The sequence below is a fragment of the Pseudophryne corroboree genome, chromosome 7 (assembly GCF_028390025.1).
Source record: "Pseudophryne corroboree isolate aPseCor3 chromosome 7, aPseCor3.hap2, whole genome shotgun sequence".
Classification (NCBI taxonomy): domain Eukaryota; kingdom Metazoa; phylum Chordata; class Amphibia; order Anura; family Myobatrachidae; genus Pseudophryne; species Pseudophryne corroboree.
In genome coordinates, this window is record NC_086450.1 from 130473494 (window position 1) to 130501023 (window position 27530).

General features: G+C 48.2%; 1 protein-coding gene and 1 pseudogene across 1 annotated transcript in view; both read right to left on the reverse strand.

Moving 5' to 3' along the window:
- PSMD14 (proteasome 26S subunit, non-ATPase 14) overlaps positions 1–27530 on the reverse strand; it is a 305697-nt gene that overhangs the window by 93745 nt on the left and 184422 nt on the right. The window lies entirely within an intron of this gene.
- LOC134947158 (5S ribosomal RNA) lies at positions 12668–12786 on the reverse strand (annotated as a pseudogene).

The window sequence follows — 27530 nt, forward strand, 5'->3', positions numbered from 1 at the left end:
ACACACTTATCTGTCGGTTCCTTCAGGGAGGCGACAGTGGTGACAGGCAGAGAAGAGGAAACCACAATCCGGGCGACATGAGAGTCGACCGGTGGTGGAGTTTCCCACTTAAAAAAAAAACAAAAAACTACAAATATACACCTGGCGCCGTCATTAATCAAAGTAATAGCAGCTGGTCCCGAGGACTTAATCCCAAATCCTCAGAAATAGACAAAGAATAAATAAAACAGTGAGACCGCGCTACTACTTTGACAACCGATTTATATATCAAAAATATGAGCAATACAACATTAATACAAGTAAACTGGCCGGTTATGAATAATACATAATTTAAAAATTAGAAATTAAAAATTAAGACTATCTATAGCTGACTGTGAGCCATTCTCCAAACAACCAAAGTTTAGACACAAATTAATGTTTATATATTCCTGTGTCTCCCAACACAACCTTAATTGTCAGATCTCAGTCTTATTCACTCTCAACTCGTAGTTGTTCCAACTTGAATTCCATGTGCAGAGATTAATGAATGGAGTTTTAGTACAGCATGCAGTTATTTCCACAACGGTTAGTAGTTCAGACACATATGAAAAGCAGCATAGGATCATTAATTGTATACCATGCGATATACTTGCTTTACATACCTCACCCCCATAGCTGTGAGGGTAATGAGGACTGGCAACTTTTCTCCAGAGTCCCAAGCAGGGAATGCACTCCTATTTATTCTCCCCTTAGCACTGGGGTAAGGATATGAAGCAGCCGGCCGGCTCAAAGTGATGTGTCACCTGCAGGTAAATACAGCAGACTGCGACAGTAAGGACGGGACATTATTGTCGCAGTCTGCTGTATTTACCTGCAGGTGACACATCACTTTGAGCCGGCCGGCTGCTTCATATCCTTACCCCAGTGCTAAGGGGAGAATAAATAGGAGTGCATTCCCTGCTTGGTACTCTGGAGAATAGTTTCCAGTCTTCATTACCCTCACAGCTATGGGGGTGAGGTATGTAAAGCAAGTATATCGCATGGTATACAATTAATGATCCTATGCTGCTTTTCATATGTGTCTGAACTACTAACCGTTGTGGAAATAACTGCATGCTGTACTAAAACTCCATTCATTAATCTCTGCACATGGAATTCAAGTTGGAACAACTACGAGTTGAGAGTGAATAAGACTGAGATCTGACAATTAAGGTTGTGTTGGGAGACACAGGAATATATAAACATTAATTTGTGTCTAAACTTTGGTTGTTTGGAGAATGGCTCACAGTCAGCTATAGATAGTCTTAATTTTTAATTTCTAATTTTTAAATTATGTATTATTCATAACCGGACGGTTTACGTGTATTAATGTTGTATTGCTCATATTTTTGATATATAAATCTGTTGTCAAAGTAGTAGCGCGGTCTCACTGTTTTATTTATTCTTTGAGTTTCCCACTTGTTAGTCAACTCCGCAGGGATAGGAAAACGAGCCAACATCTTCTTGGATAGGGCTAACTTCTTTCCTGGGGAGACCCAAGCCTCTTGACGTATGTCAATGAAAGGGTCAGAGTGAGGAAAAATTACTTTTGCCACTTTCTGACGCTTGAATTTATCAGGCTTTTTTGAAACAGTAGTGGGATCAGCTTCATCATCAATCTGGAGAACCATTTTGATAGCTTCCACTAATTCAGGGACATCAACCTGAGGTACATGCTCCCCATCAGAAGCCGCTGAGTCAAAATCAGTCGGATCAGTATAGGCCCCATCTTCATCAGAAGTATCTGAAACATGAGTGGATTGAGAGGAGGAACCCACACGCTTAGAGGGCCCCTTAACCCCAGAAGGCTGAGGTGTAGACTTCTGTTTAACCAAGGATTTATTCAAAATCTGTATCTGGTTAGATAGTGTGTCCGCCCAAGGTGGATCAGCTGCAGGGACAAGTTGTGGCTGCAATGGCACAGGTAGTCCCACAGGGGGTGTAAGACGTGTTACCAATGTATTTAACATACAAGAGAAGGCAGCCCAGGGTGGCTCTTGGTTGGCCACAGGACCAGCAGCAGGTCCCCCCTCCCTTCCCCGGGTAAATCCGAGGGAGCAGCACTGCCGGATGCAGGAGCGTCCGCAGAATTCCCGCCCTGTGTGGCAGACATTATGAGGAATGTAACCGTGGGGCACACAGTACAATATAGCCAAACAATAGGAATACTGTAATCCCCTGATTCATGTGCTAATAAAAAACAGGACACAAACCGAGAAATTAATCGGTATAGGGTGACTGAAATACACAGAAAAAAACATTGAGACGTATAGACTGCGCACACACACAACACACACACACATATATATATATATATATATACACACACACACACACACACACACACACATATACATACATACATACATATATACTGCACTGGACAGGCAATTTACATATATGCAGAGAGATATAACAATGCACAGCAATACTGGATGTATATCACATAGTAATTGTACCACCTATTCTGTTAGAAGCACACTTTTTTCTTAACTAACTCTGTCTATATGACATGTAGAATACTCAAGTGTCTGTATAAGCATGGCGCTGTGACAGGCAGCTATACAGAGGAGACCGCACCCAGCAATCCCGTGGAGAGCAGCCCTGAAGTAGAAATTGCGCCTGGTCTTAGCAGGGAGTTGAGGGAGAAAGTGAAAGCAGCTCCAGGGCGGGAACATCTGTGGGAGATGGCGCCCGCAGCTGAGGGGAGGGGCTACATGTTAGCGCTCTATCCCCCTTTTGCTGGACTTCACTACCGGTATAAACAGAGCCTGTATAAAAAGTAACCTGTGCTCCTATAGCCCTGGTGGATATAGTGGGGTCCCTGTGCCATACAGTGTCCACGCCAGCCGTGCGGTCCGTCTCCGGGATCGTTATTTCAACCAGGCGGGTCCCACCTGGGGGACCCTCTTACCTCCTCCCCATATCCTGCAGCCAAGCAATCCTGTAGATGAGCAGCGGCGGTGTGCCAAGATACCGGTGCGTCTCCGCTGTAAGTTCCTGGGAACTAGGCCGCGTGAGTATACAGCGCCACAGAGGGGAGGTGATGGAGCCGCAGCACAGCATGTCCTAAGGACATAAAAGTGCTGCTGCTCAGTCTTCAAAAAGCTTTCTTCTTCAATTCTTCAGGGCTGTCTAACGCCTGTTAGTGACCTGCTATACAGGAACCAACTTTAAAACTGAGCTCCTGTGCATGGAGGAGGGTTATATAGAGGAGGTGCGGTGCATCCTGGGAACAGTCAAAGTTTTTAGCATGTTGGTGCCTCGGATCAAGAGCCAACTCTACACCCCGATGTTATTCCCTGTGGAATATAAGTGTACCCCTCTGCAGAAATGAAGATAAGAGATCTTATTTGATAATGGTATAGATGAGTCCTTCCTCATCTAGCCTCCATAGGTAATGAGTCGCGGCGCACACAGGGCGCATGAGAGCCGCCAGCTCCCATGCAACTTGGCCAGCACCAAGAGTATTTTCCCCCCCGAAAATGTGCCTTATTTGGATCACTACATGAATAAGGTGAACAAGCAGACTTTGCTGATTAAAATATGTGGCATGCCTATATTCTGTATGCAGCTGTATCTGCAAAAGAAGAGATATATTAGTGTTTTCCAGGAAAAATAAGATTTTAAACCTACCGGTAAATCTATTTCTCCTAGTCCGTAGAGGATGCTGGGGACTCCGTAAGGACCATGGGGTATAGACGGGCTCCGCAGGAGATAGGGCACCTAAAAAGAACTTTGACTATGGGTGTGCACTGGCTCCTCCCTCTATGCCCCTCCTCCAGACCTCAGTTAGAGAACTGTACCCAGAGGAGATGGACAATACAAGGCAGGATTTAGCAATCCAAGGGCAAGATTCATACCAGCCCACACCAATCATACCATGTAACCTGTAACATACATAACCAGTTAACTGTATGAACAACAACAGTAACGGTTCAAGACCGATTTCAACTGTAACATAACCCTTAAGTAAGCAACAACTATATACAAGTCTTGCAGAGTTTCTGCGCTGGGACGGGCGCCCAGCATCCTCTACGGACTAGGAGAAATAGATTTACCGGTAGGTTTAAAATCTTATTTTCTCTTACGTCCTAGAGGATGCTGGGGACTCCGTAAGGACCATGGGGTTTATACAAAAGCATCCAATCGGGCGGGAGAGTGCGTATGACTCTGCAGCACCGACTGAGCAAATGCTAGGTCCTCATCAGCCAGGGTATCAAACTTGTAGAATTTAGCAAAAGTGTTTTACCCCGACCAAGTCGCCGCTCGGCAAAGTTGTAATGCCGAGACACCTCGGGCAGCCGCCCAAGAAGAGCCCACCTTCCTAGTGGAATGGGCCTTAACCGAATTTGGTACCAGCAATCCAGCCGTAGAGTGAGCCTGCTGAATCGTATTACAGATCCAGCGAGCAATAGTCTGCTTCGAAGCAGGTGCGCCAATCTTATTAAGAAACCACTTTAGGTAAAAATTGCGGACGTGTCCTCAATTTAGCTCGATCCACATGAAAAATCAAGTAGGGGCTCTTGTGTGATAGAGCCGCCAATTCTGACACTCGCCTTGCTGATGCTGAGGCCAACAACATGACCACCTTCCAGGTAAGAAATTTCAACTCAACCTTGTTAAGCGGTTCAAACCAGTGTGATTTTAGGAACTGCAACACTACGTTCAGGTCCCATGGTGCCACTGGAGGCACAAAAGGGGGCTGGATGTGCAGCACTCCCTTTACAAACGTCTGGACTTCTGGAAGAGAAGCCAATTCCTTCTGAAAGAAAATCGAGAGGGCCGAAATCTATACCTTAACAGAGCCTAATTTCAGGCCCATATCCACTCCTGTCTGTAGGAAGTGGAGAAAACGACCCAGATGAAAATCTTCCGTAGGTGCATTCTTGGTCTCACACCAAGACACATACTTTCGCCAGATACGGTGATAATGTTTTACCGTCACCTCCTTCCTAGCCTTTATTAAAGTAGGGATGACCTCTTCCAGAATCCCCTTTTTCGCTAGGATTCGGCGTTCAACCGCCATGCCGTCAAACGTAACCGCGGTAAGTCTTGAAATACACAGGGCCCCTGTTGCAACAGGTCTTCCCTCAGAGGAAGAGGCCAGGGGTCTCCTGTGAGCATCTCTTGTAGATCCGAGTACCAGGCCCTTCGAGGCCAGTCTGGGACAACGAGTATCGTCTGTACTCTTCTTCATCTTATGATCCTCAACACTTTTGTGATGAGAGGAAGAGGAGGAAACACGTAGACCGATTTGAACACCCACGGTGTTACCAGAGCGTCTACTGCTACTGCCTGAGGGTCCCGAGACCTGGCACAGTACCTCCGAAGCTTTTTGTTGAGGCGTGACGCCATCATGTCTATTTGAGGAGTTCCCCAAAGACGCGTTACGTCTGCAAAGACTTCTTGATGAAGTCCCCACTCTCCTGGATGGAGATCGTGTCTGCTGAGGAAGTCTGCTTCCAAGATGTCCACTCCCGGAATGAAGACAGCCGACAGAGCGCTTACATGATTTTCCGCCCAGCGAAGGATCCTTGTGGCTTCCGCCATCGCGACTCTGCTTCTTGTCCCGCCTTGGCAGTTCACATGAGCCACTGCTGTGACATTGTCTGATTGAATCAGAACCGGTAGGTTTCGAAGAAGACTCTCCGCTTGTCGAAGGCCGTTGTAAATGGCCCTGAGTTCCAACACATTGATGTGTAGACAGGACTCCTAGTCTGACCAAAGACCCTGAAAATTCTTTCCCTGCGTGACCGCTCCCCATCCTCGGAGGCTCGCGTCCGTGGTAACCAGGATCCAATCCTGAATTCCGAACCTGCGACCCTCCAGGAGGTGAGCACTTTGCAACCACCACAGGAGGGACACTCTGGCCCCTGGGGACAGAGTTATTTTCCGATGTAAGTGCAGATGGGACCCGGACCACTTGTCCAGAAGATACCATTGAAAAGTCCTTGCATGGAACCTTCCGAAGAGAATGACCTCGTAGGCCGCCACCATTTTCCCCAGAACTCGAGTGCATTGGTGAACTGACACCCTTTTCGGTTTTAGCAGGTCTCTGACCATGTCCTGGATGTCCTTACTCTATTGGGAGGAAGACCTTCATTTGTTCCGTATCCAGTATCATACCTAGGAACGGTAGTCGAGTTGTCGGAATCAACTGTGACTTCGGTAGATTTAGAATCCAACCGTGTTGCTGGAGCACACTCAGAGAGAGCGCCACACTGCTCAGCAATTTCTCCCTTGATCTCGCTTTTATCAGGAGATCGTCCAAGTATGGGATAATTGTGACTCCATGTTTGCGCAGGAGCACCATCATTTCCGCCATTATCTTGGTGAAAATCCTCGGGGCCGTGGAGAGTCCAAACGGCAACGTCTGAAATTGGTAATGACAATCCTGTACAGCGAATCTCAGGTATTCCTGATGGGGGGCATATATGGGGACATGAAGGTACGCATCCTTTATGTCAAGAGACACCATAAACTCCCCCTCCACCATGTTGGCTATTATCGCTCTGAGAGATTCCATTTTGAATTTGAATCTTTTTATGTACAGGTTTAGGGATTTCAGATTCAAAATAGGTCTGACCGAACCGTCCGGTTTCGGTACCACAAATAGGGTTGAATAGTAACCTCTTCCCTGCTGGTGCAGGGGAACCTTGATTATCACTTGCTGTATACACAGCGTTTGAATTGCAGCTAACACTATATCCCTGTCCGATGTGGAAGCTGGTAGGGCCAATTTGAAAAATCGGCGCGGGGGCACCTCCTCGAATTCCAATTTGTAACCCTGGAAACTATTTCCAACACCCAGGGATTCAGATCCGAACTGACCCAGGCCTGACTGAAAAGTTGAAGACGTGCCCCCACAGGTGCGGACTCCCTCAGGGGAGCCCCAGCGTCATGCTGTGGGTTTTGGAGCAGCCGGGGAGTACTTTTGTTCCTGGGCACCTGCCGAAGCAGGTGCTCTTTTGCCTCTGCCCTTACCTCTGGCGAGGAAAGATGATCCCCGACCTCTTCTGGACTTGTGCGACCGAAAGGACTGCATCTGATAGGGTGTCACTTTCTTTTGCTGTTGGGGAATATATGGTCAAAAATTTGATTTACCTGCTGTAGCTGTGGAAACCAGGTCCGTCAGCCCATCCCCAAACAATACATCACCCTTATAGGGTAGTACTTTCATATGTTTTTTGGAATCCGCATCACCCGTCCATTGGCGAGTCCATAAGGATCTTCTCGCTGAGATAGACATGGCATTGGCCCTAGAAGCCAGCAATCCAATGTCCCTTTGAGCATCCCTCATAAATAAGACTGCGTCTTTTATATGGGCTAGAGTTAAGAATATAGTATCCTTATCCATATTATCAAATTGATCTGTCAGCTCATCTGTCCAAGCTGCAATTGCGCAACACACCCATGCCGACGCAATTGTCGGTCTTAGCACAGCACCCGTATGAGAATAAATACACTTTAAGGTAGTTTCTTGCCTGCGATCTGCATGGTCCTTAAGGGCCGCTGTGTCAGGAGACGGTAGCGCCACTTTCTTGGACAAGCGCGTCAGGGCCTTGTCCACAGTGGGGGGTGATTCCCAAATCTCCCTGTCCTGCTTAGGGAAGGGGTATGCCATATAAATTATTTTGGGGATCTGCGGTCTCTTTTCCGGAGTCTCCCAAGCTTTTCCAAAGAAATCATTTAATTCATGAGATGTGGGAAAGTTAATAATCTGTTTCTTTTCCTTAAACATGTGTACCCTTGTGTCGGGGACCGAGGGTTCATCCTCAATATGCAACACATCCCTTATAGCCACAATCATACACTTAATGGTTTTAGTCACCCTAGGGTGCAATTTTACTTCGTCGTAGTCGACACTGGAATCAGAATCCGTGTCGGTAGTAGTGTCTTGTGTTAAGGGACGCTTTTGAAACCCCGACGGGCCCTGTGAGTCGGTCCAATCCGAGGATTGACCCCCTGATGTCCCCCCTAATTCAGCCTTATCAAGCCTTTTATGTAAAGATGCCACACTTGCATTCAACATATGCCACATGTCCATCCAATTCGGAGTCGGCACAACCGACGGGGACACACCACTCATTTGCTCCACCTCCTCCTTGGAGAAGCCTTCCGCCTCAGACATGTCGACACACGTACCGACACCCCACACACACAGGGATTAACCTAGGGGTGGGCAACATGCGGCCCGCGGGCCGGATGCGGCCCGCAGACCGATCGTGCCTGGCCCGCTGTACCCCACCAGAGTGCAATGACAAGCGGCCCGACAGGCCGCTTGTCATTGCACTGCTCTCAGACGCGGCGCCGCTGAGGAAATCCCGGTCACGTCACAGGGTCAGCTGACCGGGATTTCCTCTGTTACCATGCGCGCGCTGGGCGGCACGGGCACTGCAGTGAGCAGGAGCGGCGGCTGAGTGAAGAGAAGAAGCGGCGGCCAGCGAGCAGGAGAGGCCACATCAGCAGCGACTCTAGGCGGCAGCAGCAGCAGCACGGACCATCGGACAGTGGGGATCGTCTGCCACTGTGACAAACAGGTAAACCCCCTGTCCAGCCAGCCCCTGTATTAGCGCTTCAGCTGCCATATAGGTTTAGGGGTAGGGAGGCCGCGGAGTTAAAATCTGCAATATGGGTTTAGGGGAGAGGGGAGGGGGGAAGGGACTGTCTGCCATAATATGTAAATAAGTGGGACGCTGTCTGCCGTAATGTGTAAAAAGGGGGACGATGTCTGCCATAATGTGTAAAAAGGGGGACGATGTCTGCCGTAATGTGTAAAAAGGGGGACGATGTCTGCCGTAATGTGTAAAAATAGGATTTTGGTACTTACCAGGTAAATCCTTTTCTTTGAATCCATAGGGGGCACTGGAGTACTCTTGGGATATGGACGGCTTCCGCAGGAAGTAGGCACTGAATAAATTAATTTTGGGACTATACCTCCCCTCCATATCCCTGAGTACCTCAGTGTTTTTTACTGAGCCGAACAGGAGCGATAGAGAGGTTGACAATTGAGCATTACATATAACATAACGGACAACAATAAAGTTAACCCAACATTACTGACAACTAAACAGTTGACACCATAACTTGTTAATCTGAACCAGTCGGTGAAAGTGTGTTACCATAAGATCTACTGAACCTACCCCAAACCGGGTAAACTGCTCTGGGTGGGCGTCCAGTGCCCCCTATGGATTCAAAGAAAAGGATTTACCTGGTAAGTACCAAAATCCTATTTTCTTTTTCATCCACTAGGGGTCACTGGAGTACTCTTGGGATGTACCAAAGTCTCCTCCGTGGCGGGAGAGCTGTTTGGCACCTGTAACACTAAACGGCCAAAGCTAGATGCTGATGCCGCAAACGTATCAAACTTGTAGAGGCGCACAAACGTGTGCACCGAAGACCATGTAGCCGCCCGGCAACGCTGTGTCGTAGAAGCTCCACGACTCGCTGACCATGATGTTCTCACAGCACGTGTGGAATGAGCTGTTATCGATGTAGGTGGCTGTAACCTAGCATGAAGGTAAGCCTGACGTATGGTCACTTTAATCCAACTGGATAAGGTCTGCCTAGAAGCTGGCCAACCCATCTTGGCAGCATCATAGAGAGTAAACAACGTATCCGTCTTACAAACGGTCGACGTTCGGGATACATAAATGCGTAATGCGCATACCACATCCACCTACCAGAGTCTCCTGTTAACATAGGAACTACTATTGGTTGATTGATGTGAAAAGATGACACTACTTTTGGCAGAAAAGCAGAATTTGCTCGGAATTGCGCTCTGTCATCATGAAACCTAAATACGGTGGTTTGCATGACAAAGTACCCAAACTGAAACACGCCTTGCTGACGCTAAGGCTAAAAGAAACATTGTTTCCCCCAAGTGAGAAATTTAATATCCACTTGTTGTAAGGGTTCATAATAAAAAGACTAAGAAATCTAAAAACCAGATTCAAGTCTTATAGCGCAGTAGGTAGAGTGAATGGAGTCTGAACTCTGAGGACACCCTGCCTAAAAGGTGTGAACCGACGGCAATAGGGCCAATCTACTATGAAAATAAATGGACGCCGCCGATATCTGCACCTTTAGTGTGGATAAACTCAGACCTCCATCTAACCCCATCTGTAGAAATAACAAAAAAGACGGGATAACTTAAAAGATGATGTCGGAAACTTCAGAGCTTCACACCAACCTACATAGGCACGCCAAATTCTGTAATAATGAGCTGCCGTAACCGGCTTCCTAGCTCGTAACATGGTTGGAATAACCGATTCTGGAATGCCCTCTCTTCTTAAGAGGGCTGTCTCAACAGCCACCCCGTCAAACGTGGCTGCGCTAAATCGGGTAAGAGGAATGGACCCTGCTGTAACAGGTCCGAACGTAGTGGGAGCGGCCAAAGACAGACTGCGAGTAGACCGCGGAGATCCGAGAACCAAGCTCTCCGGAGGCCAAAGAGGCGTCACTAGTATAACTGTGACGGACTCTCCTTTGATCCGTTTTAGCCACAGAGGGAGCAGCGGAAACGGTGGAAATAGATACACGAGACTGTATGGCCACGCGATTGAGAGAGCATCCACCGCCACTGCCTTTGGATCTCTCGTTCTGGACACGACCTGGGGCGTTTGATGATTGCGGCGAGATGCCATCAGGTCCACCTGCGGGTAACTCCACTTCTGGAGCAGCATGTGGACACATCTGTACCTCCCGCATTGCCCTCCGGTTTTTCGTTTCTCCTTGTTTGTTGATGTATGCGACTGCTGTCGCATTGTCTGACTGCACCTGAACAGCCTGAGCCTGCAGCCCGTGCACTACTTATAGTAGCGCATTGTAAATTGCCCGGAGTTCCAGGACATTTATAGGCAGCAATCTTTCGTGATCCGCCCAGAGACCATGGAGCTGATAATTTTGAACTACAGCTCCCCAATCTCTGAGACTTGCGTCCGCCGTGAGAATTATCCAATTCCAGGCACCGAACCGTTTCCCTGCGGTTAGATTCTGTACTTTGAGCCACCAGAGTAGAGACTCTCTGGTCCTTGGAGACAACCTCACTTCTGCAGTAAATCTGCAGATGCGAGCCCGACCACTGTGCGAACACATCCAATTGAAAAGGACGAGAGTGAAGTCCTCCGAACTGAAGCGCTTCGAAAGCCGCCACCATTGTCTAATAGGCGAATGCCCAAGTGACCGAGACTGTGCGTGGCTTGAGCACTAATTGTACCAGATGACGAATGACCTGTACTTTCTGTTCGGGTATGTAAATTCTTTGATTTACCGTATTGAGAATCATACTTAGGATTTGAAGTCGTTGAGACGGAATCATCCAGAAATTCGCGTAGACAATGGTAGGAAATCAGATTTTCCTCCCCACTTGGTCTGCGATCTATCTCGTTTGGAATCCGACTCCGCCTGTTAGGAACGTAGCCAAAGTGGACGTTATGCGCTACTAGCGAAGCTAGAACGCAAGAACCAACTGCCAACGTCCAAAGAAGCTGTAGGCAGCAAGAAGTGTAAGGTGGTCTTTATTTAGGGCAAACCTGAACCGGAATGCCCTGCCACTACAGCCTTGTTACCTCAAACCCTTACCAAAGCAGGGCGAAGCAACAGCCCTACTGCTGTGTAGGGTATACTCCGATATGTAGTAAAACCCCCAATAAATGCAATTGTCTCTGATTGGAAATTGTTCAGCCTTCGCTGAGAACCTGACGTACTGGCTTGGTGCTATGAGGGCTGGTGGCAATCGACCGCAACAATCTAACTGAAACTGTCTGTGCAGTCTTTACACAGAGTACTAACCACTATATGATCACGGCAATTTAAACAAGCCAGGTCGGAGACGAACCTACAATCTTGTTATGCATAGTCAGATGCGATATACATTGCGCCACTGGCCCAGATTCGTATTTGTCCGACACACTGTGTGACCGACTTTGCAGCGAAGCTGCTTGTTTGATTATGCATAAATGCATATAGCAGAGGATAGTTTCAATCTGCCTACCTCTGGGTTATGGGCCCAGCATGCATCCATTGCAGTACTCTGCTGCACATGTAAGTGCAAGAGATCATGTACTCCAACCAGTAAGTACACCACGGAAATAACGTGTGTATAAACCTGCATTACCGTGCATGTGGTTACCAGCAATAGTGAATCTTCCTGTAGAGTCATGCTGTACAAAAACAATTAATAAATTAAACTCCTAACAACACCCCGCTCCTCCAGAGTCTAAGTGTTGTAGGGCAGCAACTTCCGAGAAAGAACCAGGAAGTAACATTAAAAGAAAAAAATTGTCCTACTTTTAAAACACCTGTTAAACCAGGATCTGAACCAGTGTTCATGCAAACACAATGTTCACTGTGGCCGGAAAGCCTAACCACTTGGCTACCGAGCCACCTGTAAAAACAATAAGCAAAACTGCTGTGGTGTGGCCATGTCTGCAGTGCTCAACAGATAGTGTTAATAAGCACTGAGTGCTGATCAATTATTCTTGCTTACTGCAAAATAGACTTTTAATGTCAGCATATTATATATACATATATACAACAATGTATATTCACACATGTTCAGACTTTAATAAATATATATATATATATATATATATATATATATATATATATATATATATACATATATATATATATACACACATAGTATCTACAGCACCTTGTATTCCCAGGTGGTCTCCCATTCAGGTACTAACCAGGCCCAACACTGCTTAGCTTCCAAAATCAGTTGAGATTGGGCGTATCCAGTGTGGTGTGGCTGTAGATCCCCTATACACATATCCTGTACACAGGTATAACACATTTTTACAAGTCTGAACTAAATGTGACCTCTCACGGGCTTAAAACCTGAGATGACTGCTGCTTGACCACAGCTTAGTTAATGGGCCCTTCTAGTGGCCGGCGCCGGGAGCGCGCTCTGGAGAGCTATCCTGACTGTAAAACCTATAGTAGGTTTATATTGATAGTGTAAGCCCAAACTGAGCTATTTTTAACAGTTTAAACTAGCATGTATTAGTATGCAATCTAGTTGGATCACCAGTTTCCCAGATGGTAAAACAGTATGCAACCCTGCTTAGCTTCCAAGCTCAGATGAGTTAGGGCGTACCCAGTGTGGTGTGGCTGTAGATTAAAAATACCTACAGCACCTTGTACTCCCAGGTGGCTAATCAGGCCCAACACTGCTTAGCTTCCAAAATCAGAAGAGATTGGGCGTATCCAGTGTGGTGTGGCCAAGTGATTTAAGCCAAAGCTGCTGCAGGTGAGTGAACTCACACGGCTCCACAGATACTGATTTATAAGCACCATGTGCTTTACAATTGTTATAATATACTTACTTTACAACAAATGAACAAAACCAGTATTTGGCTGCCACAACCATGAATCAGATTTGCAGTGTTTAGGATAATATCATTATAAACAGTTATGATATAAATAATTATGTATATCCATGTTTTAGACATGGCAGGGAAACTGCTTATTAGTAATTGCTGGTGTCTTACTTATGCAGACAGACAATACAACCAAAACAAAAACAAAGACCGACAACTTGCACGACTCAGTAAATAGCACTAAGGTGTCTCTATTATATCTGGCCAAGTGCAGTGCACGCCAGCCATATGCCTGCTCCCAAATTCCCCTTAACACCCCTGCGCCTTCAATGGAGGAGAGATGTAACACAGGAATTTCTGGAAATACAACAGGAAACATGGTTAATCTTGCTTTAACCAGGACTTCATAGCCTTTTGTAAAACATATGCAGCTCTGCTGTATTCCCTTATCAATAAGAGTTTAATCATGAGATTTTATCCAGGGACCCTGACATTTCTGTGTGCAGGGAACATCACTGTGGCAGCAAAGTTACTCACTAGGCTAAGAAACCTGCCTTTTGACTCTCATTTGTGTGTCCCCCCATGCTCCGTATACCATTCTCTATACACGGAGCCGGGCTATGGTGGAGAGGGAGCCCGAAGCGGCATCGAGGGCCTGGGCCACACACACACACACACACACACACAGTGTCCCACACAGTGGGGCGGCAGCGTGAGCTGACCGCCCCGTTCAACATACCTGGACCCTGTGGTGAGGGCTATGACGGGCCTTCTCTGTAAGTTCCGTCCAGCCTTTACTGCAGGTCTTAGTCCTGCAGGTGGTAGTGAGGGAGCTCTTTTTTTGAGAGGTCCGACACCCACAGCTGCTAAAGCAGCCTTCACTTATCCCGGACCCACCTATTGGAAGGGGGGGAAGGGATGTTGAAAATCGTTGAAAAAAGAAAAAACTTAGAAAAAAAAAAAAAATCCAATGAAATGTGGACCTCTGTGGCAGCAAAGCCACAAGCCTACTAACTGTGTCGAGCACAGAAAAAACACTGAGGTACTCAGGGCTATGGAGGGGAGGTATAGTCCCAAAATTAATTTATTCAGTGCCTACTTCCTGCGGAAGCCGTCCATATCCCAAGAGTACTCCAGTGACCCCTAGTGGATGAAAAAGAAAAGGGGGACGATGTCTGCCGTAATGTGTAAAAAGGGGGACGATGTCTGCCGTAATGTGTAAAAACGGGGGCACTATCTGCTGTAATGTGTAAAAAGGGGGACAATGTCTGCCGTAATGTGTAAAAACGGGGGCACTGTCTGCTGTAATGTGTAAAAAGGGGGACGATGTCCGCAGTAATGTGTAAAAAGGGGGACGATGTCCGCCGTAATGTGTAAAAAGGGGGACGATGTCCGCCGTAATGTGTAAAAAGGGGGACGATGTCTGCCGTAATGTGTAAAAAGGGGGACGATGTCTGCCGTAATGTGTAAAATCGGGGGCACTGTCTGCCGTAATGTGTAAAAAGGGGACGATGTCTGCCGTAATGTGTAAAAAGGGGGACGATGTCTGCCGTAATGTGTAAAAACGGGGGCACTGTCCGCCATAATGTGTAAAAAGGGGGACGATGTCTGCCGTAATGTGTAAAAAGGGGGACGATGTCTGCCGTAATGTGTAAAAAGGGGGACGATGTCTGCCGTAATGTGTAAAAAGGGGGACGATGTCTGCCGTAATGTGTAAAAAGGGGGACGATGTCTGCCGTAATGTGTAAAAACGGGGGCACTGTCTGCTGTAATGTGTAAAAAGGGGGGACGATGTCCGCCGCAATGTGTAAAAAGGGGGACGATGTCTGCCGTAATGTGTAAAAAGGGGGACAATGTCTGCCGTAATGTGTAAAAAGGGGGACGATGTCTGCCGTAATGTGTAAAAAGGGGGACGATGTCCGCCGTAATGTGTAAAAAGGGGGACGATGTCTGCCGTAATGTGTAAAAAGGGGGACGATGTCTGCCGTAATGTGTAAAAACGGGGGCGCTGTCTGCTGTAATGTGTAAAAAGGGGCCGCTATCTGCCGTAATGTGTAAAAAAAAAAAAGGGCACGCTGTCTGCCATAATGTGTAAAAAGGGGGACGATGTCTGCCGTAATGTGTAAAAAGGGGGACGATGTCTGCCGTAATGTGTAAAAAGGGGGACGATGTCTGCCGTAATGTGTAAAAAGGGGGACGATGTCGGCCGTAATGTGTAAAAACGGGGGCACTGTCTGCTGTAATGTGTAAAAATAAGAATTTACTTACCGATAATTCTATTTCTCGGAGTCCGTAGTGGATGCTGGGGTTCCTGAAAGGACCATGGGGAATAGCGGCTCCGCAGGAGACAGGGCACAAAAAGTAAAGCTTTAGGATCAGGTGGTGTGCACTGGCTCCTCCCCCTATGACCCTCCTCCAAGCCAGTTAGGTACTGTGCCCGGACGAGCGTACACAATAAGGGAGGAATTTTGAATCCCGGGTAAGACTCATACCAGCCACACCAATCACACCGTACAACTTGTGATCTAAACCCAGTTAACAGTATGATAACAGCGGAGCCTCTGAAAAGATGGCTCAACAATAATAACCCGATTTTTGTAACTATGTACAAGTATTGCAGATAATCCGCACTTGGGATGGGCGCCCAGCATCCACTACGGACTCCGAGAAATAGAATTATCGGTAAGTAAATTCTTATTTTCTCTATCGTCCTAGTGGATGCTGGGGTTCCTGAAAGGACCATGGGGATTATACCAAAGCTCCCAAACGGGCGGGAGAGTGCGGATGACTCTGCAGCACCGAATGAGAGAACTCCAGGTCCTCTTTTGCCAGGATATCAAATTTGTAGAATTTTACAAACGTGTTCTCCCCTGACCACGTAGCTGCTCGGCAGAGTTGTAATGCCGAGACCTCTCGGGCAGCCGCCCAAGATGAGCCCACCTTCCTTGTGGAATGGGCCTTAACCGATTTAGACTGTGGCAGGCCTGCCTCAGAATGTGCAAGTTGAATTGTGTTACAAATCCAACGAGCAATCGACTGCTTAGAAGCAGGCGCACCCAACTTGTTGGGTGCATACAGTATAAACAGCGAGTCAGATTTTCTGACTCCAGCTGTCCTGGAATATATTTTCAGGGCCCTGACAACTTCTAGCAACTTGGAGTCCTCCAAGTCCCTAGTAGGTGCAAGGCACCACAATAAGCTGGTTCAGGTGAAACACTGACACCACCTTAGGGAGAGAACTGGGGACGAGTCCGCAGCTCTGCCCTGTCCGAATGGACAAACAGATATGGGCTTTTTTGAGAAAAAACCACCAATTTGACACTCGCCTGGTCCAGGCCAGGGCCAAGAGCATGGTCACTTTTTATGTGAGATGCTGCAAATCCACATATTTGACTGGTTTTAAACCAATGTGATTTGAGAAATCCCAGAACTACGTTGAGATCCCACAGTGCCACTGGAGGCACAAAAAAGGGGTTTGTATATGCAATACTCCCTTGACAAACTTCTGGACTTCAGGAACTGAAGCCAATTCTTTCTGGAAGAAAATTTACAGGGCCGAATTTGAACCTTAATGGACCCCAATTTGAGGCCCATAGACACTCCTGTTTGCAGGAAATGCAGGAAACGACCGAGTTGAAATTTCTTTGTGGGGCCTTCCTGGCCTCACACCACGCAACAAATTTTCGCCACACGTGGTGATAATGTTGTGCGGTCACCTCCTTTCTGGCTTTGACCAGGGTAGGAATGACCTCTTCCGGAATGCCTTTTTTCCCTTAGGATCCGGCTTTCCATCGCCATGCCGACAAACGCAGCTGCGGTAAGTCTTGGAACAGACATGGTACTTGCTGAAGCAAGTCCCTTCTTAGCGGCAGAGGCCATAAGACCTCTGTAAGCATCTCTTGAAGTTCCGGGTACCAAGTCCTTCTTGGCCAATCCGGAGCCATGAGTATAGTTCTTACTCCTCTACGTCTTATAATTCTCAGCACCTTAGGTATGAGAAGCAGAGGAGGGAACACATACACCGACTGGTACACCCACGGTGTTACCAGAACGTCCACATCTATTGCCTGAGGGTCCCTTGACCTGGCGCAATACCTGTCCCGTTTTTTGTTCAGACGGGACGCCATCATGTCCACCTTTGGTATTTCCCAACGGTTTACAATCATGTGGAAAAAACTTCTCAATGAAGTTTCCACTCTCCCGGGTGGAGGTCGTGCTGAGGAAGTCTGCTTCCCAGTTTCCATTCCCGGGATGAAAAACTGCTGACAGTGTTATCACATGATTTTCCGCCCAGCGAAAAGTCCTTGCAGTTTCTGCCATTGCCCTCCTGCTTCTTGTGTCGCCCTGTCTGTTTACGTGGGCGACTGCCGTGATGTTTTTCCCACTGGATCAATACCGGCTGACCTTGAAGCAGAGGTCTTGCTAAGCTTAGAGCATTATAAATTTACCCTTAGCTCCAGTATATTTATGTGGAGAAAAGTCTCCATACTTGATCACACTCCCTGGAAATTTTTCCCTTGTGTGACTGCTCCCCAGCCTCTCAGGCTGGGCTCCGTGGTTACCAGCATCCAATCCTGAATGCCGAATCTGCGGCCCTCTAGAAGATGAGCACTCTATAACCACCACAGGAGAGACACCCTTGTCCTTGGATATTGGGTTATCCGCTGATGCATCTGAAGATGCGATCCGGACCATTTGTCCAGCAGATCCCACTGAAAAGTTCTTACGTGAAATCTGCCGAATGGAATTGCTTCGTAGGAAGCCACCATTTTTACCAGGACCCTTGTGCAATGATGCACTGTTTTTAGGAGGTTCCTGACTTGCTCGGATAACTCCCTGGCTTTCTCTTCCGGGAGAAACACCTTTTTCTGGACTGTGTCCAGAATCATCCCTAGGCACAGCAGACGTGTCGTCGGGATCAGCTGCGATTTTGGAATATTTAGAATCCACCCGTGCTGATTGTAGCAGTATCCGAGATAGTGCTACTCCGACCTCCAACTGTTCCCTGGACTATGCCCCTATCAGGAGATCGTCCAAGTAAGGGATAATTAAGACGCCTTTTCTTCGAAGAAGAATCATCAATTCGGCCATTACCTTGGTAAAGACCCCGGGGTGCCGTGGACAATCCAAACGGCAGCGTCTGAAACTGATAGTGACAGTTCTGCACCACGAACCTGAGGTACCCTTAGTGAGAAGGGCAAATTTGGGACATAGAGGTAAGCATCCCTGATGTCCCGGGACACTATATAGTCCCCTTCTTCCTGGTTCGTTATCACTGCTCTGAGTGACTTCATCTTAATTTGAACCTTTGTAAGTGTTCAAAAAAAATTTTTTTAGAATAAGTCTCACCTAGCCTTCTGGCTTCAGTACCACAATATAGTGTGGAATAATACCCCTTTTCTGTAGTAGGAGGGGTAATTTAATTGTCACCTGCTGGGAACACAGCTTGTGAATTTTTTCCCATACTACCTCCTTGTCGGAGGGAGACTTGGTAAAGCAGACTTCAGGAGCCTGCGAAGGGGAAACGTCTCGACATTCCCATCTGTACCCCCGGGATACTACATGTAGGATCCAGGGGTCCTGTACGGTCTCAGCGCCATGCTGAGAACTTGTCAGACGCGGTGGAACGCTTCTGTTCCTGGGAATAGGCTGCCTGTTGCAGTCTTCTTCCCTTTCCTCTATCCCTGGGCAGATATGATCTTATAGGGACGAGAGGACTGAGGCTGAAAAGACGGTGTCTTTTTCTGCAGAGATGTGACTTAGGGTAAAAAACGGTGGATTTTCCAGCAGTTGCCGTGACCACCAGGTCCGATGGACCGACCCCAAACAAGTCCTCTTCCTTTATACGGCCATACTGTGCCGTTTGGAATCTGCATCACCTGACCACTGTCGTGTCCATAACATCTTCTGGCAGTTATGGACATCGCGTTTATTCATGATGCCAGAGTGCAAATATCCCTCTGTGCATCTCGCATATATAGAAATGCTCTATAGTCAATAAAATACTGTCCCTGTCAAGGGTATCAATATTTTTAGTCAGGGAATCCGACCAAGCCACCCTAGCTCTGCACATCCAGGCTGAGGCGATCGCTGGCCGCAGTATAACACCAGTATGTGTGTATATACTTTTTATTATATTTTCCAGCCTTGTCAGCTGGTCCTTGAGGACGGCCCTATCTATAGACGGTACCGCCACTTGTTTTGATAAGCGTGTGAGCGCCTTATCCACCTTAAGGGGTGTTTCCCAACGCGCCCTAACTTCTGGCGGGAAAGGGTATACCGCCCATAATTTTCTATCGGGGGGAACCCACGCATCATCACACACTTTATTTAATTTATCTGATTCAGGAAAAACTATGGTAGTTTTTTCACATCCCACATAATACCCTCTTTTGTGGTACTTGTAGTATCAGAAATACGTAACACCTCCTTCATTGCCTTTAACGTGTGGCCCTAATAAGGAATACGTTTGTTTATTCACCGTCGACACTGGATTCAGTGTCCCTGTCTGTGTCTGTGTCGACCGACTAAAGTAAACGGGCGTTTTAAAAACCCTTGACGGTGTTTTTGAGACGTCTGGACCGTACTAATTGTTTGTCGGCCGTCTCATGTCGTCAACCGACCTTGCAGCGTGTTGACATTATCACGTAATTTCCTAAATAAGCCATCCATTCCGGTGTCGACTCCCTAGAGAGTGACATCACCATTACAGGCAATTGCTCCGCCTCCTCACCAACATCGTCCTCCTACCTGTCGACACACACGTACCGACACACAGCACACACACAGGGAATGCTCTGATAGAGGACAGGACCCACTAGCCCTTTGGAGAGACAGAGGGAGAGTTTGCCAGCACACACCAAAAACGCTATAATTATATAGGGACAACCTTATATAAGTGTTTTCCCTTATAGCATCTTAATATATATATAAGCATATCGCCAAATTAGTGCCCCCCCTCTCTGTTTTAACCCTGTTTCTGTAGTGCAGTGCAGGGGAGAGCCTGGGAGCCTTCCCTCCAGCCTTTCTGTGAGGGAAAATGGCGCTGTGTGCTGAGGAGATAGGCCCCGCCCCTTTTTCGGGCGGCCTCGTCTCCCGCTCTTAACGGATTCTGGCAGGGGTTAAATATCTCCATATAGCCTCCGGAGGCTATATGTGAGGTATTTTTAGCCAAAATAGGTATTCATTTGCCTCCCAGGGCGCCCCCCTCCCAGCGCCCTGCACCCTCAGTGACTGCCGTGTGAAGTGTGCTGAGAGGAAAATGGCGCACAGCTGCAGTGCTGTGCGCTACCTTTAGAAGACTGAGGAGTCTTCTGCCGCCGATTCTGGACCTCTTCTTACTTCAGCATCTGCAAGGGGGCCGGCGGCAAGGCTCCGGTGACCATCCAGGCTGTACCTGTGATCGTCCCTCTGGAGCTGATGTCCAGTAGCCAAGAAGCCAATCCATCCTGCACGCAGGTGAGTTCACTTCTTCTCCCCTAAGTCCCTCGTTGCAGTGATCCTGTTGCCAGCAGGACTCACTGTAAAATAAAAAACCTAAGCTAAACTTTCCTAAGCAGCTCTTTAGGAGAGCCACCTAGATTGCACCCTTCTCGGCCGGGCACAAAATCTAACTGGCTTGGAGGAGGGTCATAGGGGGAGGAGCCAGTGCACACCACCTGATCCTAAAGCTTTACTTTTTGTGCCCTGTCTCCTGCGGAGCCGCTATTCCCCATGGTCCTTTCAGGAACCCCAGCATCCACTAGGACGATAGAGAAAAGGGGGACGATGTCCGCCGTAATGTGTAAAAAGGGGGACGATGTCTGCCGTAATGTGTAAAAAGGGGGACGATGTCTGCCGTAATGTGTAAAAACGGGGGCACTGTCTGCTGTAATGTGTAAAAAGGGGGACGATGTCCGCCGTAGTGTGTAAAAAGGGGGACGATGTCTGCCGTAATGTGTAAAATCGGGGGCACTGTCTGCCGTAATGTGTAAAAAGGGGACGATGTCTGCCGTAATGTGTAAAAAGGGGACGATGTCTGCCGTAATGTGTAAAAAGGGGGACGATGTCTGCCGTAATGTGTAAAAACGGGGGCACTGTCCGCCGTAATGTGTAAAAAGGGGGACGATGTCTGCCGTAATGTGTAAAAAGGGGGACGATGTCTGCCGTAATGTGTAAAAAGGGGGACGATGTCTGCCGTAATGTGTAAAAAGGGGGACGATGTCTGCCGTAATGTGTAAAAAGGGGGACGATGTCTGCCGTAATGTGTAAAAAGGGGGACGATGTCTGCCGTAATGTGTAAAAACGGGGGCACTGTCTGCTGTAATGTGTAAAAAGGGGGACGATGTCCGCCGTAATGTGTAAAAAGGGGGACGATGTCTGCCGTAATGTGTAAAAAGGGGGACGATGTCTGCCGTAATGTGTAAAAACGGGGGCACTTTCTGCTGTAATGTGTAAAAAGGGGGACGATGTCCGCCGTAATGTGTAAAAAGGGGGACGATGTCTGCCGTAATGTGTAAAAAGGGGGACGATGTCTGCCGTAATGTGTAAAAACGGGGGCGCTGTCTGCTGTAATGTGTAAAAAGGGGCCGCTATCTGCCGTAATGTGTAAAAAAAAAAAAGGGCACGCTGTCTGCCGTAATGTGTAAAAAGGGGACTCTTTTTGAGTATTTTGTGTGTGGCCCTCGAATATTCGCTGGAAGTGTTAAGCGGCCCCCCAGCTGAAATAATTGCCCACCCCTGGATTAACCTATAAGGGGACAAAACCCCAACCAGGCCCTAAGGAGGGACAGAGAGAGAGCATGCCAGCACACACCAGCGCTTAAAAACACTGGAAAAATTATGACCAGATAACGCTTTTCTATATATAATATACCAATTCCCACTCACTGCGTCGCTAATGTGCCCCCCTCTCTTTTTTTCCAGCCTGTGAAGTTCAGCATGAGAGAGACCAGGGAGCCAGCGTTTTCCTCATGCAGCTTCTGTGGAGAAAATGGCGCTGGTTAGTGCTGAGGATCAAGCCCCGCCCACCCGACGGCGGGCTTCGGTCCCAGTGATTTTTCAATGAAAATGGCGGGGGATCTTAGATTTACTGCCTCCGCAGCCTAATCTATCTGTATTTGCCAAATGTGAGGTTTATTGCTGCCCAGGGCGCCCCCCCCCCCCCCCCGCACCCTTCAGTGCTGCTGTGTGTGTGTGTGTGTGTGTGTGTGTGTGTGTGTGTGTGTGTGTGTGTGTGTGTGTGTGTGTGTGTGTGTGTGTGTGTGTGTGAGAGAGACTGGGAGCAATGGCGCATGAAGATCTGATGTCTTCTGCCGCCTAAGATGTCTTCTGCCTTCTCATCCGGCTTCTTTCTTCGGCATCTGTGAGGAGGACGGCGGCGCGGCTCCGGGACGACCTCCAGGTGAGACCTGTGTTCCGACTCCTTCTGGAGCTAATGGTGTCCAGTAGCCTTAGAAGCAGTGCCCAACTTGACAAGCCAGCTCTGCTTCTCTCTCATCAGTCCCACGATGCAGGGAGCCTGTTGCCAACAGGACTCCCTGAAAATAAAAAACCTAGCAAAATTCTTCTTTAACAGAAAACTCTGGAGAGCTCTCTGCAGTGCACCCATTCTCCTCTGGGCACAAGATCTGAGGTCTGGAGGAGAAGCATAGAGGGAGGAGCCAGTGCACACCCATAGTCAAAGATTTTTTAGGTGCCCTATCTCCTGCGGAGCCCGTCTATACCCCAAGGTCCTTATGGAGTCCCCAGCATCCTCTAGGACGTAAGAGAAATATTTTTATCAGCAAAGTCTGCTTGTGCATCATATTTGCACAGCGATTCAAAAAAGAAGCATTTTTTGGGGAAAAACGAGCAAAAAGACGCTCAGTTATTGAACACGCTCCTGACTAGGTGCGACTAGAAGGGTGGTGTAACGTGACTGCAGCAACCATGAGGGATTACACATTGGTACACTATCCATTTCATGCCCCACCTTCCCCCTAAAAGCCAGGGTATTTATTTTTAAGATCCAAAAGTCTGTTGGGAGTATTTGAAAAAAATAAAATGGATTCAAGTCATTTCAGTGCATTTTTATGCTTTTACTCCATTACTAGTGGTAGGCTGGCAACCTACAACTCTGCATCTTTCTTGACCATTCTGATACTTAAATGAATCATGCACATGGGAAGGGGTGTAGTATGGTTTACCGGTGGTCGGGGTCCTGGCGACCAGCATACCAGCACCGGAATCCTGACCGCCGGCATACCGACAGCTGGGCGAGCGCAAATGAGCCCCTTGCGGGCTCGCTGCGGCACGGTGGTATGCACGCCACGCTATCTATTCTCCCTCCAGGCGGGTCGTGGACCCCCAAGAGGGAGAAAAATAGGATTTTACTTACCGGTAAATCTATTTCTCTTAGTCCGTAGAGGATGCTGGGATTCCGTAAGGACCATGGGGAATAGACGGGCTCCGCAGGAGATAGGGCACTTTAAGAAAGCTTTGGATTCTGGGTGTGCACTGGCTTCCCCCTCTATGCTCCTCCTCCAGACCTCAGTTAGGGAAACTGTGCCCAGAGGAGATGGACAGTACGAGGAAGGATTTTTGTAAATCTAAGGGCGAGATTCATACCAGCCACACCAATCACACCGTATAACTTGTGATAAACTACCCAGTTAACAGTATGAACAACAACATAGCCTCGGTCCAACCGATAAAACTACAACATAACCCTTATGTAAGCCATAACTATATACAAGTCATGCAGAAGTCGTCCGCACTTGGGACGGGCGCCCAGCATCCTCTACGGACTACGAGAAATAGATTTACCGGTAAGAAAAATCATATTTTCTCTTAGGTCCTAGAGGATGCTGGGACTCCGTAAGGACCATGGGGATTATACCAAAGCTCCCAAACGGGCGGGAGAGTGCGGATGACTCTGCAGCACCGATTGAGCAAACAGGAGGTCCTCCTCAGCCAGGGTATCAAACTTATAGAACTTCGCAAAGGTGTTTGACCCCGACCAAGTAGCTGCTCGGCACAACTGTAATGCCGAGACCCCTCGGGCAGCCGCCCAAGAAGAGCCCACCTTCCTAGTGGAATGGGCCTTAACAGATTTATGCAATGGCAATCCTGCCGTAGAATGCGCCTACTGAATCGTGTTACAGATCCAGCGAGCAATAGTCTGCTTTGAAGCAGGAGCGCCAACCTTGTTGGCCGCATACAGAACAAACAGAGCCTCAGTCTTCCTGATCCTAGCTGTTCTGGTCACATAAATCTTCAAAGCCCTGACCACATACAGGGCCTCGGAATCCTCCAAGTCCCGAGAAGCCACAGGCACGACAATAGGTTGGTTCATATGAAAAGATGAGACCACTTTTGGCAGAAATTGAGGACTAGTCCTCAACTCCGCCCTATCCACGTGAAAAACCAGGTATGGGCTTTTATGTGATAAAGCCGCCAATTCTGAAACACGCCTTGCCGAAGCTAATGCCAACAACATGACCACTTTCCAAGTGAGGTATTTCAACTCCACTGTTTTGAGTGGTTCAAACCAAGGGGACTTGATGAAACGTAATACCACGTTAAGATCCCAAAGGCGCCACCGGAGGTACAAAAGGAGGCTGAATATGCAGCACCCCCTTAACAAAAGTCTGTACTTCAGGAAGAGAGGCCAATTCTCTTTGAAAGAAAATGGATAAGGCCGAAATTTGGACCTTTATGGACCCTAGTTTAAGGCCCAAATTCACTCCTGTTTGAAGGTAGTGAAGTAGACGTCCCAAATGGAACTCCTCCATAGGAGCAGCTCTGGCCTCACACCAGGAAACATATTTTCGCCATATACGGTGGTAATGTTTCGATGTCACGTCCTTCCTAGCCTTGATCAGGGTAGGAATGACCTCTTCCGGAATCCCTTTTTCCGCTAGGATCCGGCGTTCAACCGCCATGCTGTCAAACGCAGCCGCGGTAAGTCTTGGAACAGACAGGGCCCCTGCTGCAGCAGGTCCTGCCTTAGAGGAAGAGGCCACGGATCTTCTATGAGCAACTCTTGCAGCTCCGGATACCAAGTCCTCCGTGGCCAATCTGGAACAATCAGGATTGTTCTGACCCTGCTTATTCTTATTATTCTCAACACCTTGGGTATGAGAGGTAGAGGAGGAAACACATAGACCGATCTGAACACCCAAGGTGTCACCGGAGCGTCTACCGCTACCGCCTGAGGGTCTCTTGACCTGGCGCAATACCGCTTCAGCTTTTTGTTGAGACGGGATGCCATCATGTCTATCTGAGGCAGTCCCCACCGACCCGTGATCTGTGCGAAGACTTCCTGATGAAGTCCCCACTCTCCCGGATGCAAGTCGTGCCTGCTGAGGAAGTCCGCCTCCCAGTTGTCCACCCCCGGGATGAACACTGCTGATAGTGCGCTTACATGGCCTTCCGCCCAGCGTAGAATCCTGGTCGCTTCTGCCATGGCCACTCTGCTCCTTGTGCCACTGCCGTGACATTGTCCGACTGAATCAGAACCGGTTTGTCCCGAAGCAATTTCTCCGCCTGACGTAGTGCGTTGTATATGGCTCTCAACTTCAGGACGTTGATGTGGAGACAAGTCTCTGGATTTGACCAGAGACCTTGGAAATTTATTCCTAGCGTGACCGCTCCCCAGCCTCGGAGGCTTGCGTCCGTGGTCACCAGGACCCAGTCCTGAATGCCGAACCTGCGACCCTCTAGTAGGTGAGCACTGTGCAGCCACCACAGGAGAGATACCCTGGACCTGGGAGACAGGGTTATCCTTTGATGCATTTGTAAATGGGACCCGTACCATTTGTCCAATAGGTCCCATTGAAAGGTACTCGCATGGAACCTGCCAAAGGGGATGGCCTCGTATGAAGCCACCATCTTCCCCAGAACCCGTGTGCAATGATGCACTGAAACCTATTTTGGCTTCAATAGGTTCCTGACCAGGGCTACGAGCTCCTGAACCTTTTCCATCGGAAGAAAAACCCTCTTCTGGTCTGTGTCTAAAATCAGGCCCAAAAAGGTCAGACGCGTTGCAGGGACTAGCTGGGACTTCGGTATATTGAGAATCCAGCCGTGCATTTGCAACGTCTTCATGGACAAAAACACGCTGTCCAGCAACTTCTCCCGAGATCTTGCCTTTATGAGGAGATCGTCCAAGTATGGGATAATTGTGACACCCTGCTTGCGCAGGAGCACCATCATTTCCGCCATTACCTTGGTGAAAATTCTCGGAGCCGTGGAAAGCCCAAATGGCAACATCTGAAATTGGTAGTGACAGTCCTGTACTGCAAATCTCAGGAACGCCTGGTGAGGGGGGAAAATCGGAACATGAAGGTATGCATCCTTTATGTCCAGGGACACCATCCAATCCCCCCCCCCCCTCCAGGCTGGCGATGACCGCCCTGAGTGATTCCATTTTGAACTTGAATCTCTTCAAGTACAGGTTCAGGGATTTTAGATTTAAAATGGGTCTGACCGAACCGTCCGGTTTCGGGACCACAAACAGGGTTGAGTAATATCCCTCTCCTTTTTGGAGATGAGGAACTTTGACTATCACCTGTTGAATATACAATTTTTGGATTGCAGCTAACACTAGCTCCCTCTCTGACGGGGAAGTCGGCAGAGCCGATTTGAAAAACCGGCGAGGAGGCATGTCTTCGAATTCCAGTCTGTATCCCTGAGAAACAATCTCTAATGCCCAGGGATCCACCTGCGAGTGAACCCAGACGTGGCTGAAAAATCGAAGACGTGCCTCCACTTGATCTGCCTCCCCCCGGGAAGCCCCAGCGTCATGCGGTGGACTTTGCAGATGCAGGGGAGGACTTCTGCTCTTGGGGACTAGCTGCGTGCAGCTTTTTTCCCTTGCCTTTACCTCTGGCAAAAAAGGACGTTCCCCGTACCTTCTTGCTCTTATTGGAACGAAAGGACTGCATCTGATAATGGGGTACCTTCTTAGCATGCTGCAGGGGAACATAAGGTAAAAAATTCGATTTACCGGCCGTAGCAGTAGAGACAAGGTCCGAGAGGCCATCTCCAAACAACTCCTCCCCCTTGTAAGGCAATGACTCCATATGCCGCTTTGAGTCGGCGTCTCCCGTCCACTGTCGGGTCCACAAGAGTCGCCTAGCAGAAATAGACATAGCGTTTATTCTGGAGCTTAGTAAACAAATGTCTCTTTGAGCATCTCTCATATACAAGGCAGCATCT